Consider the following 12916-nt stretch of genomic DNA (forward strand, 5'->3'; position numbering starts at 1 on the left):
AATCACACCTTCAACATACTGTACCACTGCCCTGTAAATATCCTCCCCAAAGCATGCTGAATGAGCAACAGGATCAAATCACTCTCTGAGCATTTCTAAGTGTTCGTTGGGCAAAGGACACACCAGTTCAGGAACCTGAATTCCTATTTGATCCACATTTGTGTCTTCGAAATGCAAGTAGTTGAAATCCTGAAATGAAAACATTTGGATTTAACTATAGACACGTTTAAGAAAATGTTTACTTAAAATAATTTTACTATGATAAAATCACCAACAATGGAGAAAATCCACAAACCTCAACAGAGTCAGGATGGTCATCAGGACTTTGGATTAGACCAATAGTGAATGGTCATCCTGCTCTAAATGCATCTAGGTCATCATGGATTCGTGGTATGAAAACATACTGGACACAGAAGAGATGTACACTGTAGGCCAAGTCCAGGACACATTCCTCTTCGAGAAAATGGAGTAAATCATAGTAGATATTGGTCACACTGTTCCACACGTCCTGCCAAAGCCTTTCTATTCTGCCAGGAGAGAGTGCAGGGGTAATTGTAACACCAGCATCAACAAAGGTACTGTATTCTCAGATACAGAGGTTGGCTCTGAAGGGCGTGCTCCAACCTCGCCTGTAGTCTTTGCAAGATTTCTCTTCCGATCATCACCTGGGAATGAGATCATGATATTTGTCTATTAAACATCCTTCAGCTTAAACATCCATGGCTAAATTCAATGTAGTGTACTGTGTTTTAACTCAAATTAATCATTTGAAAAAAAAAAAAATAACAGTGGTAACTGGTATCAAAGTCATAGGGTACACATAGCACATTGTGAAGGCACAATTCCATCAACCCCAAACAAGCTGCTGATCCCTGTTCCTGGCAAATATGAGCACTTTAGTACAACCATTCTTAGTGGTAACTAAGTACTGCATTACTGCAATTGTGCTGCGATTACTTTTAAAACAAATGTGAAAAGGATCACCGCCTGCACTTATGGAATGGAATCATATGAACAGTTTTAAGCAAAAAACTCACTAGATAGTATTACAAAAAAATAAATAAATGACAGCTAATTAGAGCAATGTTGAATGTTGAAGGCTGACACAATTAAAAACTAGTAAAGCAAGAGGTACTGTACAATTATTGTGTGTTCTGATATACTGGCTAACTAGTGTCCGACGGTGTTTTTTTTTCTACTGCATAAGCTGACCGAAGCTCAGCAAATGCCTAGTTAACTAGCTAGTTAGGTAGGCTGCAGAACCAAAAGGAATAAAAAGATACAGTCTGTCTGCCATTACACAATAATTGTGCTGCATTTATATAAATACGGGGGAAATTATGGAGCAAAACAAACGGGATGCACTTCTCTTGCTATGTTCAAATACTCTGCTGCTGCAGGCTGTTTATCTAGCTAGCTAACGATGGTTAATTAATTGGCTACAGTTATCCAAAGCTAGCACCACAGTCAGTAGTATAAATAAAACCACTGCCCAGAGCCTGGCTGTTATCTTCTTTAAAACGAACGTTTTACTACAGAAACATGATCTAGCATTGCTCCTTACCGGACTCTCCATTGTGTCTGTGCTTGTGCCTGGAAGCGCCATGACAGAAATTCCATATGATTCACACATTCACAACATTGGATTTACAAATGCAATTTCTTTCTACAAATTAAAAAAAAATATATTTTTATATATTTGAAATATTTTTCCACATTTGCACATTCCAGTTCAGTTGTGGAGATGGATTTTACGTGCATGTAGTTGTTTAAACGCAGTTGCAAGTTTCAGTACATTTGTGACTATTGTTTTACAAATGCAAAATATTTATGACCCTTTTTTGACTCCATACTAATGGCTCAATGAAGAGAACGAAAAGTGAGGGTGATAGTGGGCAGCCCTGCCTGGTGCCCCTCTGCAGAGTGAAGCTTTGTGAGGTGATATCGTTCGTCCTAACACATGCATTAGGAGAGCTATGTAAGGTTTTGATCCAGTTTATGAAGGATGAGCCAAATCCAAATTTGTGTAGAACTGCTAATAAATATTTCTAGTTTTCCCGGTCAAATGCTTTTTCTGCATCTAAAGATACAATAGTAGTCTCTATTTTGTTAATTGTGCAGTAGTCTATTATGTTTATTAGTCTGCGTGTATTGTTGGCCGATTGTCTACCCTTGATAAAACCTGTTTGTTCTGGATGTATTATAAGTGGAGTGATTTTCTCTAATCTTCTGGCAAGTGTTTTGCAAATAATTTTAAGATCTACATTTATGAGTGAGATGGGGCGATAGCTGGAAGGAAGTGTAGGGTCTTTGCCTGGCTTTAGAAGTACGCTAATGTTAGCAGAATTCATGTCTGGGGACAGTATGTGATCATTTTGAATTTGATTTACCATTTTAAAAAAGGTTGGTTCTAGCACAGACCATAATTCTTTGTAGAATTCTACCGGAAATCCATCTGGTTCTGGAGCTTTGTTATTTGGTAGCTGCTGTAGGGCTTCATTTAATTCAGGCAGAGCAAGTGGTGAATCCAGTGCAACAACTTGTTCGTTTTCCAGCTTTGGGAGATTTATATTATTAATAAATTCTTCAATAGCTGAATCAGATGGACGAATCTGTGATGTATATAAAGCTTTATAAAACTCTTTAAAAGCTTTATTTATTTGTTGTGGGTCATGAATAATGCTACCTGTTGAGTTCTTAATAGAAGAGATAGTTGTTTTTTTCTTATTAAGCTTTAACTGATTAGCAAGGAATTTTCCGGATTTATTGCCATGTTCAAAATTTTGCCAACGCAGTCTTTGCAGTAAAAATTGCGTCTTTTTATCTATTATTTCATTTAATTCCAGTTTGAGTTTTCTCAGCTTGTTCAGTGTGTGTTCTTGTGGTGAGGCAGCATGGGCAGCTTCTAAAGATTTTATTTTTTCTTCCAATTCTAATACCTGTGTTTTTTCTGTCTTTTTCTTATGTGTGCAGTAGGATATTATTTTCCCCCGCATTACTGCCTTCCCTGCTTCCCAAAGAACACACGGTGAGGTTCCTGGTAGATCGTTATATTCTAAATATGTTGCCCATTCTTTTTTGAAATAATTAATGAAATCTTGTTCTTTAAGTAATGATGTATTTAATCTCCAGTTCCTAGTTGCTGGTGTGGTTCTTTTCTGTGTCAAAGAGAGAGAGACCGGTGCATGATCACTGATAGTGATAGGATGAACGTGGGTGTCTGTCACATCTGTCATAATAGAATTGCTAATTAAGAAGTTGTCTAAATGAGAATGTGAATGGTGTACTGCCGAAAAGAAGGTGTAATCCCGGAGAGTGGGGTGGTGTGAACGCCATGCATCAGAAAGCCCAAAATCGTTCATTTATTGTTTTAGGGTGTCTACAGACTGCCAGTTCCTTTGGCTCACTGCTGTACTGAGCCTGTCGATATCTGGATCAAGTACCAAGTTGAAGTCTCCTCCTATTATTAGTTTGGTGTCAGAGTGATCAGAGAGTGCAGCAGGGGCGGACTGGCATACATTGCTACCGGGGATTTCCCCGGTGGGCCGATGGGTTAGTGGGCCGGTGGGCCGCCGGTGGTTTAACTCAGCCCGTGGAGGAGCCACTGCCGCGCACTGCGGCCCCGGCCCGTAGTCACGCTGCAGTTTAACGGTGTTAATACCTCCCCCGCTCCAGTCAGACTAACCTGCTCAGCGCGGCCGCGGTCTGAGCCTGTAAACACATGAACGAGTTGGACCGCGGCCGCGGACTGGGCCAGCTGGTGCGGGCTGACAGTATGCAGCGGAGATCAGAAAAAAACCAACTTGTCCCAGAAAATACGGGCCGGACTACGAAAACATACAGCAGTTTAAATTGTAGATAACATGTTATTTTAAATGTACTGCTGTCGCCTCTGCAACGTCTAAGGCAAATTACCTTAACACGGTTAACACGGACGCAAGTGGCGGTCTTCAAGGCAGAGCACTGTGCACTGTTTTTTTAAAGCTATTGAAATTCTTAGATTAAAACTAACCACCACAAATAGGTAAGAGGAAGAAATACCCACGTTAGAGTTGTAGGTTGTTCTTTAGGATGCACTTTGCGTAAAACAACTTGTTTGGTGGTCTTATGGTGGACTATTTAAAAGCCACTATGTGGCTTTGTCATCATATTATTGCTGGAATTAATATTGTCCATATGACAATAAACGCCGTCATATACACTACGTGCCATGTATAGATTCATATACAGTATACACACACATATACATATATATACACACACACACACACACATATATATATATATATATATATATATTAGTGGGCCAGTCTGTCAGGAACTCCCGGGCCACTTTTTCTCCCCAGTCCGCCCCTGGAGTGCAGTGAAAATATTGTGAAAAAAGGAGGGGTCGTCAACATTTGGACCATATATGTTAGCAATACATAAACGCATATTTAGAATGGACAGGTTAAGTATTATGTATCTACCATCTGGATCTGTTATATTGTTGCTAATGGAAAAGCTTATCCTTTTAATTAATATGGCCACCCCCCTTTGTTTTGAGTTGTAACAGGCTGAGTACAGGTGTGGGAACTGAGGACAGGTCAGTGTGTATGTAGGTGTTTTGGACATATGTGTTTCCTGTAGAAAGACAATATCTGCTTGTAAGTCGTTTAGCCGATTAAAAATTTTCAATCTCTTTTCCCTCGTACCAGTTCCACTGTCACGTAGGGCAACGCCCCCTCTCGTAGCTGTCACTCTGGGTTCCCTCATGTTCGTGTTCCCTGCCTGTTTGTCCCGCCCTGCTCGTTGGTTTTGATATTCCTCGTTTGTTACCACGCCCGTGTCATTGTCATCACCCGTCCCTAGTTTAGTTCTGTGTATAAAAGCCCCTGAGTCTCCCTTGTCCCTTGTCGAGTATTTTTGATTCTGTGTATGTTTCATGCTGTTGGTTCGTATACCCGATTCCCGTAGTTTTGTGTTTCATCCGTTGGATTTTGGTTCTCTGTGTCTCCCTGCCTGGTTGTGTCTCCTCGTGTTCAGTATGCCGGTGTTTGCGTGTTATTCAGACTGCCCTCCCGTTATCGACCCGGACTGGCTTAGTGACGACGATTATGGAATGCCCTGCAATAAATCTCGCTCTTCTCAGCGATTGTGTCCGTCTCCTCGCTCCGTGGCGCGAGCTACGTTACATCCACGTACAGTCCATGTTACGAACTTCAGTGAATTCATGTTAAGACTACTTGTTTGAATGTTGGATGGTTGCTAAAGGTGTGTGTGTTGCACATCTGTGTTGTATGCCTGTGTTGTATGTTTTGTGTATGTGTCTGCGCTATATGTCTGTGTGTGTGTGTGTGTGTCTGTGACTGCATGTTTTGTGTATGTGTCTGCGCTATATGTCTGTGTGTGTGTGTCTGTGCCTGCATGAATCGGTCGTGTGTGTGTGTCTCCTGTGTGTTAGTGTGAGATTGTGCTGTATGTCTATGTGTGTGTCTGTTTTGTATACCTGCCTGTATGTGTGTGTGTGTGCATACAATACATTGCAGTCTTGAAAGTGGGTGAAAAAATTGCTGGGTGAGTGTAGAAAAAGAAAAGGAAAGGGGAAGGGAAAAAATGTATATACATTGAAAATGCATATACAACAGAAAAAAAGCATAAACAGACATCGTTCCCAGCTTAGCCCTCTTGTACCTCCAGCCATCTGTCTACCCGGCATGAACTCGGACCGTCTCGACATCGACCACCGCACTCATACACCTCACACTCTCTACGGAGTTGCTCATCTGTACGAGTACTCCGTATTCACTTCAGAAATAAAAAATACTAAAATCCGCAATTGGATCCTTGTCTCCCTGGTTGGAATGTTACATAATACTTCGCCTCTTCAAATGGATCCAGCGGACGTACCTGCACTCCTCGCTCAACAAGGGAATACCATCGCCTCACTCCAAGATGACATCTGACAGCTCACGGAGGCTATGCAGGCACAAGCCGCTCAGCTGCAGACGGCTCAACAGCAAGTGGCAGAGCACCAGGCGATCCAGCAGCAGGTGATTCAGCAGCAGGCCACACAACAAGCAGTACAACACCAGGCTGCTGCGGCCATCGCTCCTCCTGGTTTTCCTCCCTGCATTCCTGTGGCAGTGCCGGAGCGGTATGACGGTTCCCCGGAGCGTTGTCAGAACTTCCTCATGCAATGCTCTATGTACTTCGATTATCACCCGGTCCAGTTCCAGACGGAGAAACAGAAGATCCACTTCGTCTTGTCACACCTCACAGGAGAAGCTGGAGCCTGGGGTACAGCACTCTGGAACAGCAAGGACCCGTCACTCCAATCCGAAGACCAGTTCTCCGTGTTGTTTAAATCCGTGTTTGATCACCTGGCTGCAGGAAGAGACGTGGGCACTTTGTTATGTGAGGTTCGCCAAGGGCAACGCAGTGCAGCGGACTACGCTCGGGAGTTCCGTACCCTGGCTGCCGGTAGCGGATGGAGCGAACCTGCCTTGAAGACCGTGTTCCGTAGAGGACTGAGGCACGATCTACAAGTGGAGCTCGCCTGCCGCGGTGAAGGAAAGTCACTGTCAGAGTTTATCCAGACCGCTGTCAACGTAGACAAGCTGTTGCTCACCCGCCGTCCAGCGTCGTGGAGGAGCTCTCCCTCTGCTGCACCAAGTCGTCAGAACCTCTCATCGCTTGATGCAACGCATGAGGGTGCGGAAGCCATGCAGCTGGGCAGAACACCCCTGTCCTTGCACGAGAGGACTCGGCGTCTACGAGAAGGCTTGTGCCTGTACTGCGGAGAGAGCGGCCACTTCCAGGATCGCTGCCCCGTTCGCCCGACGCGCGCTGTGGAGGACATTCCAACGAACAAACGAGTAAGCAACCCTGTGTTTTGTTTAAGCCATAACAACCAGCTTAACTTGCCTGTACGAATCACGTCGGGGGGCATGTCTACTCACCTTTCAGCACTGTTAGACTCTGGGGCTGCAGGAAACATCCTTGATGTGGGTCTGGCACGCCGTTTGCACATCCCCACGACTTCTGTCTGTCCTCCTCTGCGTGTAAATGCTCTGAATGGTCAGCCCATCGGAGAGGGGCTGATTACTCAATGTACTGTACCTGTTACACTCCAAGTCGGAATATTCCATACCGAATCTATCCAGTTCCTTCTGCTGCCTTCACCCCGCGATCCAGTAGTACTCAGGTTTCCCTGGCTGTCTCTGCATAATCTCACTGTTTCCTGGAAGACTAGGGAGATCACGAAATGGGGTTCTCACGGTCACTGTATTGGTGGGCATCTCTAAAGGACGACGTTCTGGATTACATTCTAGCCTGTAGTGTCTGCGTGAAGAGTCGCACCCCTCGCACTCTCCCTGTGGGAAAACTGCTACCACTTTCTATTCCTCGTCGACCCTGGACACACATCGCGATGGACTTCGTCACTGACCTGCCGAGGTCCGAAGGTAACACTGTCATCTTAGTGGTAGTCGATAGGTTCTCCAAGATGTGTCGCTTGATTCCGTTCTCAAATTTGCCTACTGCCATGGAAACCGCCCAAGCAGTGTTTTCTTTCGTTTTCCGAGTCTTCCGGTTGCCTTAGGATATAGTGTCTGATCAAGGTGTTCAATTTACGTCGCAGCTATGGAAACAATTCTGCAAATTACTCGGAGTCGCCGTTAGTCTTACCTCCGGCTACCATCCTCAGTCCAACGGTGAGGTGGAACGAGTCAATCAGGAGATCGGGAGGTTCCTAAGACAGTATTGCGTTTCTCAGATGAGCTGGAGTAAATACTTACCCTGGGCAGAATATGCCCGGAATTCGTTAATGCATTCATCCACCAAGATGACTCCCTTCCAATGTGTGTACGGATATCAACCGGCTTTCTTCCCCTGGGACAATAGCTCGTCAAACATTCCTGCGTTGGACGGCTGGTTCCGGAACAGTGCGCGGACATGGAAGCCTGCTCTCGTTCCAGACATCGTTCCCAGCTTAGCCATCTTGTACCTCCAGCCATCTGTCTACCCGGCGTGAACTCTGACCGTCTTGACATCGACCACCGCACTCATACACCTCACACTCTCTACGGAGTTGCTCATCTGTACGAGTACTCCGTATTCACTTCAGAAATAAAAAATACTAAAATCCGCAATTGGATCCTTGTCTCCCTGGTTGGAACGTTACAGATTTAACACTGGAACTCCTGAGATTTCAAGGTTCTGAGGACATCACCCCTCCTTCTCCTGCCCAATTAGCAGGACCATACATATGTTAATTTCAGAGCAAGACAGGAGCAGAAAGACAGGCAGGAGCTCTGTGGCAGGAGCTCTGTGGTGCACCAGGTCTAGTCTGTGTGCAGTCTGTGTGCACCAGGTCTAGTTTGTAGTCTAAAATAAATAAATAAAGTTTAGCCCTGTTTCGGCGTTATGTGTGAAGCGCTACATATTGACATAAGTATTATTTAGAGCGGTGAACCATTATCATTAGCGTGGTATTGGCGTTATGTATGAAGCAAGCGTCTCAGATTTTCTTGTGCATGCACTTCAATAGCGCCACACATTTACATGGCTGAACCAACCATTATCACGGGTCCATATTGTTCCCGTGAAACACATTATCATTAGCGTGGTATTGGCGTTATGTATGAAGCAAACGTCCCAGATTTTCTTGTGTATGCACTTCAATAGCGCCACACATTTACATGGCTGAACCAACCATTATCACGGGTTCATATTGTTCCCGTGAAACACATTATCATTAGCGTGGTATTGGCGTTATGTATGAAGCAAGCGTCCCAGATTTTCTTGTGTATGCACTTCAATAGCAGCAACAAAGTAATAAAGGTATAGTAAAGTAATATTTATTTGTACATTTACTTATTTTTACTCATACAGCATAGTAACATAATATTTTTTTGCAGTGTTTATGCTTGTGTTTGACTGATATTTCGTTTGTGTAAATAAGATATTTCGTTCATGTAAATAACTTAGCGTCATTTATTTATTTTTACTCATACAGCATAGTAATATAATATTTTTTGCAGTGTTTATGCTTGTGTTTGACTGATATTTCGTTCGTGTAAATAAGATATTTCGTTTGTGTAAATAACTTAGCGTCATTTATTTATTTTTACTCATACAGCATAGTAATATAATATTTTTTGCAGTGTTTATGCTTGTGTTTGACTGATATTTCGTTTGTGTAAATAAGATATTTCGTTTGTGTAAATAACTTAGCGTCATTTATTTATTTTTACTCATACAGCATAGTAATATAATATTTTTTGCAGTGTTTATGCTTGTGTTTGACTGATATTCACGGATTGCCGTGAACCATTATCACGGGTCCAATCAACTTTTATTGTTCCCGTGTATGCAGGGGATTAGCCCGGTTTCGGTTTCGGCGTTATGTGTGAAGCGCCACCTATTACAATAAAGTATAATTAGTATGCGCTGTTGTGGGTGTGTTCTTCAGAGTCATGATAAAAGCTGAAACCCAAAGGCAGGCGACTTACATTTTCACTACTATCCTGTGTGGAGACGACGCAAAACACCATGGCAAGACAGAGGACGTTCACCGGTCAAGAAGTTGCGGCTTTGCTGACCAACGAGGACTGCTGTGAGTCCGATGCGGGAGAAGGACCCTCCTGTTTTTTGACCAGCGATTCATCCGATGAAGAAAGAAGCAGTACATCGGATGAGGTACAACAGAGCCCTCCAAGGAAGAGACGGACACAGGCTGACACCACACCTGCACCAACCGTACGGGCAAAAGATGGAACTGTTTGGGAGAAGGTTGGCATCGCACGCTCTCGTGTCAGCAGCTGTTTGCCTAATTCAACATTTGTTGAGCCGTCCGGGCCTACAGAGCATGCAAAGGTATAGTAACTTCATATTTCTTTCCAGTGTTTCTGCTTGTGTTTGAATGATATTTAGTACGTGTAATTTACCTAGCGTCATTTGTTTACTTTTACTAATACAGCGTAGGATCACAAGCAGACTTGCAGTGTTTTATAACATACTTGACCTGGCAGCGATGAACGCGCATGTTTTGTACACGGCATGTACGGGGTCCACAGAGAGTAGGAGAGTTTTTATGTGTACTCTTGCTGAGGAACTCCGTCTTCGTTTCCTACAGGAAAAGGAGTTGAAGAGAACGCCACGTCCTTCGCCTGCTCCTGGAAAGAAGACTACGTGTCAGGTGCAGACAAACTGCAACCGGAACCACAGCATAACCCCGTGCGCTGCATGCGGCAAGTACACCTGTCGCAAGTGTAGGGCAGAGTGTCCCTGGCTGTGTGGCAACTGTGTACCTAAAACTACATGAAGGTACGTCGATAAGTATATTTATATATATATATATATATATATAAATATATTATATATATATACAGACAACCAATCACACACACATATATATATACACACACACTATTATTTGAACATAACCAAAAATCTCTTCTCTTTCTGTTCCACAGTCGCACATCATGAAACCCGGTGTCACGGTCTGCCCCGCATCTCCTGCCATTTCATGTCTGTTTCCGTGTTAGTCCTCTGTTTATTTCTCGTCGTGGTTGCTGGTTATTTTTCTCATGGTTGCTGGAATTGGATTCCCGTTCTGTTATGACCCATGCCTGTGACATTTTCACAGAATCAATTTATACATGAATGAATTCGTTCTAAATATAACATGTACTTCTGTGCGTGCATACACAGTGCGCGCAGGAACACGCCGGTGGCCCGTTGACCTTGGCAGCGATGAACGATGAACCTGCCGCAAATGTAAGAAAGAGGGTCCCTGGCTGGTACACATGAATAAATTCGTTCAAAATATAACATGTACTTTGTTCTTTGCAGTGCGCCGTTGACAGACATCATGAAGGTGCGTGCATACACAGTGCACGCAGGAACACGCCGGTGGCCCGTTGCATGCAGCGAGTACACCCTGGCTGTGTAGCAACTGTTGGCTACAACTACATGAAGGTACGTTGATAAGTAGGCCTACATACGTAACACCACATATGTTACGTATTTTTGTCTTCTGAAAGATTTTATTCAAAATGTAAGGTGTACCTTGAATTGTTCTCCACAGCATCAACGCGTGTGTTGCATGCGGCAAGTGCATCTGGCGAGTACACCCTCAACTTCAAGACACCCTCAACTTTCTTGACATTCCACTTCAAGAAACCCGGAATAGACATCCATGTTTGATCAAAATAAAGTTGTTTTACAGCACATGAATTTGTTCTTCCTGTCTTTTCCTCTCCTTTTCCAGTCTGCTGTTTAGATCACAACATTTATCAGCCATATATATAATTGCGCCATATAATTTCTTAGCTTTTCAAACGCGAATTCAAACGCGGAAACAGAAAGTGTAACAAATATTATATAGTGTAGTAAATATACAAAGAGCTTCAAACAATATACAAAGAGGTTCAGACAATTTTATTTATTTTTATTGTTTGACGGGACTCATTTGAGAAACTCTCTACGTGCGCTTGAATTGTATCTTTTGAAACACGAGTCTACAAAATTTCCGCTGTTTGTTGTAGGATCGGTAACATATACAGTCTGCTTGTTTGTAACCAAGTTTTTCGTGAAGTATCACGTTTGGTGCCTTGTATGAGCTTGGAGGTGAGCCGCTTGTGCTTTGGCAGGCGTATGAGCTGGGGGTGAGACGCTTCCACCGCATTACCAAGACAATGGGCGTTAATCTCTTCACAGCAGGGGAGTGGGCTACATGGACCTTACTAAGCCTTGCGAAAATTTTCGCGGCCGTCGGGTTCCTAGTGTTAACAATGAATAGTCACGCATGTAGTTTGTATTCTAAGTCAATTGTACGGCGGTCATTGTGCTAATTATACTATATAGTAAATTGTATAATGAATACATATAAACATGAATATTTTTAAAATGTCAGGTAAATGGACAGTTTGCCATGGATAGACTGAGGCCTGCTATAGACCTTCAAAGCTTCAGGTCCCACCATAATACATACAGCCAGCTACAGTTGTGATCAAATTTATTCAACCCCCACTGAAATAAAGTGTTTTGGGCAGTTTGACATTGATTTTGATCATTTCAGTCATCTTATTTACAATTATATCAAAGAGGCACTTATAAATTAGACAAACATAACATAATATTTATGATGGAATAACCACAAATGTCTTTACTGTGCTCACATCATTATCAGTTTTATTCAACCCCCTAGTGACATTATTTTTTAGTACTTAGTACAACATCCTTTTCCAGTTATGACAGCTTTCAAGCGTGAAGCATAGCTTGACACAAGTGTCTTGCAGCAACCTATGGGTATCTTAGCCCATTCTTCATGGGCAAAAGCCTCCAGTTCAGTCACATTCTTAGGCTTGCGCACTGCAACTGCCTTCTTTAGGTCCCACCAGAGGTTCTCAATTGGATTTAAGTCTGGTGATTGCGATGGCCACTCTAGAATGTTCCAGCCTTTCATGTTCAACCATGCTCTAGTGGACTTGGATGTGTGCTTCGGATCATTGTCCTGTTGGAAGGTCCAACGTCTCCCAAGCCGCAGGTTTGTGACTGACTCCATCACATTTTCCTCCAAGATCTCCTGGTACTGAAGGGAATTCATGGTACCCTGCACACGTTGAAGCTTTCCTGTACCATTAGAAGCAAAACAGCCCCAAAGCATAATTGACCCCCCGCCATGCTTCACAGTAGGCAAGGTGTTCTTTTGTTCATAAGCCTGGTTCTTCCTTCTCCAAACATAGCGCTGGTCCATTGTCCCAAACAGTTCTAATTTAGTTTCATCTGACCACAGTACACTGTTCCAAAACCTTTGTGGCTTGTCCACATGACTTTTGGCATACTGCAGTCGACTTTTCTTGTTCTTTGGAGTCAGCAAGGGGGTGCGTCTGGGCGTTCTGGCATGGAGGTCTTCGTTATGCAGTGCGCG

General features: G+C 43.4%; 1 protein-coding gene and 1 long non-coding RNA gene across 2 annotated transcripts in view; both read left to right on the forward strand.

Moving 5' to 3' along the window:
- The first annotated feature begins 3958 nt into the window (after positions 1-3958).
- The window catches only part of LOC143485632 (uncharacterized), a 169344-nt gene continuing 160386 nt past the window's right edge, over positions 3959-12916 (forward strand). The window contains exon 1 of the mRNA XM_076985129.1: positions 3959-4024. The gene's annotated coding sequence lies outside the window, so the exon portion shown is untranslated. The remainder of the gene's footprint in view (positions 4025-12916) is intronic.
- Positions 9998-11181, forward strand: LOC143485686 (uncharacterized). Its single transcript, XR_013122983.1, has 4 exons — positions 9998-10308; positions 10458-10761; positions 10837-10962; positions 11072-11181. It is a non-coding gene; the product is annotated as an uncharacterized LOC143485686 (long non-coding RNA).

This window comes from Brachyhypopomus gauderio, unplaced genomic scaffold (genome assembly GCF_052324685.1).
Source record: "Brachyhypopomus gauderio isolate BG-103 unplaced genomic scaffold, BGAUD_0.2 sc37, whole genome shotgun sequence".
Taxonomy (NCBI): Eukaryota; Metazoa; Chordata; class Actinopteri; order Gymnotiformes; family Hypopomidae; genus Brachyhypopomus; species Brachyhypopomus gauderio.